General features: G+C 42.7%; 1 long non-coding RNA gene across 1 annotated transcript in view; it reads left to right on the plus strand.

The window, feature by feature from the left end:
• LOC125110369 (uncharacterized) overlaps positions 1–6,314 on the plus strand; it is a 92,318-nt gene that overhangs the window by 34,673 nt on the left and 51,331 nt on the right. The window lies entirely within an intron of this gene.

The following is a 6,314-nucleotide window of genomic DNA, read 5'->3' on the forward strand; positions in this document are numbered from 1 at the left end:
CCAGTTTCATGACCCAGTGCCATTACGAAGGGGGTGACACACACGGGCATGGCCTTCCTCCTGATCGTCATTTATAGGAACGTGGGGTCTCAGAAGAGGTTTATCACAGCGTTGCCGAGACTGTTACTCTTTCATTACCTAAACAGAAAACATGTTTTCACCTCTTTGTAATGCGTCTTGTATGCAAAAAAAAAAAAAAAAAAAGAATGGATGGAGAACACAGAACATTTTGCTGCTCTTGGTTGCTGGCATTTAGGCTGGTTCTGTCCCACTCTCTGTTTAGGAAGGGGACTGTCGGGGCATCTGTGTCTCATCTTCCGGTACATTCCATACTCTCGTATAGCTCCACTTGCTCTCAGGGACCCTTTATGGAGAGCAGCGTAGGGCAACCCCTGAGCTTTAAGAAGTGTAAATGTTGAACCTGCGTCAAAGTTTGGAAGCAGATTCTGGAACGCACACATCCCTCCCACAGAGGGAGCCCTGTGGAAAAACAAGCAGACTCTGGAAGCAGAGCCGTAAGTGCAAAGCTTTGTGTTGCCTCCTCCGCAGAAATTCACCTCCCGGTTTGAAAATCTGATACGTTTTCCAGTTTCCCACGGAGGCAACAACAGAATTGAATGAGGAACACGCTGGAACCGCACCTGTCACCGTGTGGGAACCTCTCTGTACGGTACAGAAAAAGGCGGTCTTCTCGTTGGGGGTTTATCTGAGAAAAAGGAAAAAGCCCCACAAATGACCAGAAAGTGAAGTCAGTGATAGCCACTGACACCCCGCTAGACCCTAGACCGCTTGTTTGGCCTGCAAATGGGAAAATTGTCAGGATTTGCACAATAGCCTATTTTTACAGTTGCCAATGAAATGGAAGTTTCATGCGATGACTAATTTATTGGTCCTTAAATGCAGTTTGCAAGTGCCTGGTGTTTTAATCTGGGGTTGTGTTGGAGAAATCCAGGTACAGTGAGGGTGGCAGCCTGTGTTCTGACTCTCGTTGGGGCCCTTTCGTATCTCATGTATGTAATTCTCTTACCCATCATCGGCGTCTTCATCAAATAAATCTTATTCAGCACCTGTGTCCATTCTATAAGCATTTTTGAGCACCTAACATATTCCAAGGAACCTATAAATGTATATAGCCAGTATTTGCATATGTAGATTGTCCAATAGCCTCCACGAAGGGTTGAAGTCATAGGAACGCGTCATTCGGAATGGTCAGCGGAGAGCCTGTCTCGGGTTCCTTTTATTAGCTGGAACTTGGGCTGGACAATGTGCCAGGAGAGAACAGCTGGGTTCCCTGCAGAAGTTCAGAACTGAGAATACACTGCTGTTCACCTCGACAAGGAGCGTAACGCACGAGCACTGCGCAAGTAGAGAAATGCTGCACTGGCTGAGGTCACGGCAGAGCAGGATCTCAGAAGAAAACTGAGTCAGTGGATGGCAGAGGCAGTGCTGATGGACAGATGCGTCGTGAGCTACATACGTGTTCGACGGAACGGTGTCGGGACGAGCTTGTATTTATTTCTCCCTGACTGTCTAGAGGGCTTCATGGAGAAAGTGGGATTTTAGTCAAAACAGAGATATTCAAAAATTACATGTTTAATTAAGATTTTGAACTATTTATTCTCAACAATAATACTACTCTGACCATTCCTATGCAGATTACTGCAGATTTGCAGAGTCTCTCACAAAAAGGTAGGCCAAGAATTGATCCCCATTTTTTAAATCTCTTGATCCAATCTCATACTCAGTTTATTTTTTTATTTCTTTATTGTTTTCTTTGTACAGCCTCACCTGCAGCAGAAGGAAGTTCCCAGACTAGGGGTCAAACGAGAGCTGCAGCTGCCGCCTGTGCCACAGCCACATCAACACAGATCCAAACCACATCTGCACCCGACACCATAGCTCGTGAAATGCCAGGTCCTTAATCCACTGAGCGAGGCCAGGGTGACCACATCCTCACAGACACTATGTCAGGTTCTTAACCCACTGAGCCACAAGAGTAACTCCTATTTTTTCCTCAAAGACAACACCATTTTAAAATATCTGTGTTGTCCCATTGTGGCAAAACAGAAACAAATCTGACTAGGAAGCATGAGGTTGCGGGTTCGCTCTCTGGCCTCGCTCAGTAGGTTAAGGATCCAGCGTTACCATGAGCTGTGGTGTAGGTCTCAGACGTGGCTCGGATCTGGTGTGGCTGTGGCTGTGGCGTAGGCCGGTGGCTACAGCTCTGATTAGACCCCTAGCCTGGGAACCTCCACATGCTGCAGGAGCGGCCCTAAAAAGACCAAAAGAAAAAAAAATCTGCTTATTACCTCTTTGACAACTTTTTTCATGTGGTTGTCTAGTTTCATCTTGACATAGATTTTTCATTTTACCTAAAGCAGGAATCCTGTCATCTTTCTAGTACCTCTGCATTTAAAAACTCACACAATCGGAGTTCCCGTCGTGGCGCAGTGCTTAACGAATCCAACTAGGAACCGTGAGGTTGCGGGTTCGATCCCTGCCCTTGCTCAGTGGGTTAAGGATCCAGCGTTGCCGTGAGCTGTGGTGTCGGTTGCAGACGCGGCTCGGATCCCGAGTTGCTGTGACTCTGGCGTCGGCCGGTGGCTACAGCTCCGATTGGACCCCTAGCCTGGGAACCTCCATATGCTGTGGGAGTGGCCCAAGAAATAGCAAAAAAGACAAAACAAACAAACAAACAAACAAACAAAAACCTCACACACTCATCAGTGGGCAAAGCTGGACGTGACATTAGAGGTCGCACGAGCAACGAGGCCTGGAGAATGACCTTGTGATGGTTACACGGCAGTCAGGACAAAAGACAGCGTGATAAGATAGAAAGGATGTAAGAGTTCTTGATTTCTAACCCAGCACTTTCATGACCTAAGGTTGCTTAAATACGGGCGGGTGATTTGTAGCTCAGTCGTCTGGATGTTGTATGTGATTCTTAGATGTAAAAGCGCCTCCACGGACCCAGGCTGGGTTCTCCTCCCTTCTCTCCCACAGAGATCGAGGAGGCAACGCTTTTCTTACCCCGACGCCCACTCATGGGATAATCTCACTTTCCAAAACGAACTAGTACGGTCTGCCTTCTAAAAGAAAAATAGAGGAGCCATGTTCATTTATCTAAAAGTTTTTTTCAAAATTTGTAAAAAGATGATTGACTTAAAAATAGATTTCACACGATCAAAATTTAGATGCAGCAATGAAATAAAGCCTTTTATTTATTTATTTATTTATTTATTTATTTATTTATTTATTTATTTTTATTTATTTTTTGCTTTTTAGGGCTGTGCTTGCACTAAATGGAAGTTCCCAGGCTAGGGGTCAAATCAGAGCTGTAACTGTGACCTACACCACAGCTCATGGCAACGCCGGATCCTTAACCCACTGAGCGAGGCCAGGCATCAAACCCACATCCTCATGCATCCTAGTCGGGTTCGTTAACCTCGGAGCCACAAAGGGAGCTCCCGAAATAATTCTTAAAGAAGGTGAGAATTCCTCGGACAAGATATTTTTGTTTGCTTCCTGTTGCAGCAATGTCTATAATACTGTTTGGTTTTTTTTTTTTTTTTAATTAACTGAACAAAGAAGGAGGGAAGCAGTGGGATGGGCAGGGAGTTTGCTGCTGGTAGATGCAAACTATGACATTTAGAATGGACAAGCAATGAGGTCCTGCTGTGCAGCACAGGGAACTCTAGCCAGTCTCTTGAGATAGACCACGATGGAAGATAATATAAGAAAGGGAATGAATATATATGTATGACTGGGTCACTTTGCTGTGCAGCAGAAATTGGCACACATTGTAAATCAACTATAATTTAGTAAAAAGATATTTAAAGAAAAAAATGACCTGTGCAAGAAATATTCTGTAGCTGTAGAAATGGTGCCAGAATTCAATTCTGTGGTGAGTGGAATATTTTCATTTTGTTATTGAAAATGTGAGATGGCTTAATTCCTGTCTCCTTTGGAAGGATAAAAATGTTAATGGAAGAAAATTGCTCACTTTTCTACAAAGGTCAACTTTGTAGAAAATTTACCTGCCAGGTTTATGGTGTTTTATTCTCAGGTACAAGAAATAAAAGCGGAGTTCCCGTGGTGGCACAGTGGTTAACGAATCCGACTGAGAACCATGAGGTTGCGGGTTCGGTCCCTGCCCTTGCTCAGTGGGTTAACAATCCGGCGTTGCCGTGAGCTGTGGTGTAGGTTGCAGACACGGCTGGGATCCTGCGTTGCTGTGGCTCTGGCGTAGGCCGGTGGCTACAGCTCCGATTCAACCCCTAGCCTGGGAACCTCCATATGGCGCGGGAGCGGCCCAAGAAATAGCAACAACAAAAACAACAACGACAAAAACAAAAAAAAAGGACAAAAAAAAAGAAATAAAAGCATCTAAGATGATAACGGTTAAATTTGGAAATAACTTTCCGCAGTGCCCTTTGTCGTTGTCATACAACTGTGTACAGCGGAGTTGCTATAACTCAGCCAAAAGCACCAAGGTGATTTTTACACACCCCGTGCTCGAGTTAGTTTCTTTAGAAGGAAGTGATGATATAGTTTGTGAAATTGAAAGACACAGTGTTATTACACCTTTTTGAAAGCCTCTATTTACCGCTAGTTATGTTACAGACTCTCTGAAATGAAACGCAAATAATAGAACCGAATGTCCGTCTGAAGGGGTTTGTCATCTCTCTTCTACACCAGTGAGGTTCCTGTGCTGGAATGAATGCAAAAGTCACTGAAACTTGGGGGTCAACACAATCACAAGTAAACAACGTTATTGAATGTGGGGCAGGTCTAGTTCCTTCAAAATCACCAAAACGACAGAAGCAAGGGCCCCCTTAAAAGTGCCAGGTATTAGTAAGGAATTATATTTATGCATGTTTTTGCCACATGAGTTCTTTCAGTTTATTAATCTAGTTAAGTTTACACTTCAGTGAGCTTTAATTAAATATAATTGTGCATGGCCAGGGTAAACTATAATTTAAAGTTTTTTTTAATATTAGCTTGGCTTTAAATTTTGAAATGAATGATTCCTGACTTGCATAATATATATTTGGTAGCTGTGCTACTTTAACCTTCATCTGCTCATGCAGTCCAGTGAGGAGTACAAGATACTATTTTTTAGTTGAACGTAAACTACCAACAGCCTTTGCCTAAGGCAGTGTACACGTTAATTTAGTTCGTTGTTAATCACCATTAATATCCCCTTTTCTTGCCCAGTTAGGAACACATGTCTACTGTTCTCTTGTTCGGCAATTTCATTTTTTTGGATGTACTGAGAACTTGACATACAGTGCACAATATATTAGAATAAACTAGAGGATTGTTTTTAGCTAAATTCTGTGCCTACAAGGTGATATGCCAACTGGACAAGAGTTGGACATACCTTTGTTGGCAAATGTTTCATTTAATCCAGGAGATTTTTCATGTATAAATTAATTAAAACTTTTGAAGCATTCTACTTTGTTTTTTAAAAATTATGGGTTAAATGCAAACAATGTGTAATCAGATTATTACTTTCCTAATAAAACACCATGTAGAGTCTGTGAGTGATGTTTTCGTTTTTTGATGGATTTTATATATATTATGTATAATATGTATTTGTATAGTTTGTTTCCATTAAAACAAAGCAGTCTGCTTACGTGGTAATAAGTTCAGTTTTGTTGGGTTTCGACTTTGCATTTGTGCACCAAACAAACCATATTTTGTTTCTCTAAAAAAGTGCAGCAATATTCTTTAAAAGAAAAGCATAAATACAAACCACAAACTTTCTGTGAACGCTTCTGCTCTTCCTATGAGACATACGTTTAAACATTAGCTTTCCTGTTTTTATTGCCACATTTCTGAAGATAAACATATATTTCATACAACTCCATAAAAATGATTACCCAAGAAAATAAATTGTGAGTTCCCTTAAGCTAAATTTTCTATAACTTATGCCCAATATTCAATGTTTGGATTGACAATTAAGTGCCATTTTCAGCTCATCAAATTCCCAAATTAAGCTGCCCACGTCGCATGGCCAACTTTTTAAAATGATGTATCAGGAAATCTCCTTTCTAAAAAGGCAGGTCTAGTCCCTGGGATGGTTGCCTTCAGGGCAGGAAACGCTCAGAGCGTTTGACTGCGGAATAGGCATGTTCTGGACAGTGGCCGCGACGTGTGCGACCTGCACGCGGTTGGTCTCCTCCGGTGTCCTGTGTTTTGCACGAAGTGGGTCGCTCCCTGTGGATCTTCGCAGTCGGTTTGGCCGAGGGTCGTGGAAGAGGTATTTGAAGCACTGTGGTTTCACAGCGGATGCCTGACGGACAGAAGAA

This window comes from Phacochoerus africanus, chromosome 10 (genome assembly GCF_016906955.1).
Source record: "Phacochoerus africanus isolate WHEZ1 chromosome 10, ROS_Pafr_v1, whole genome shotgun sequence".
In the NCBI taxonomy this organism is placed as follows: Eukaryota; Metazoa; Chordata; class Mammalia; order Artiodactyla; family Suidae; genus Phacochoerus; species Phacochoerus africanus.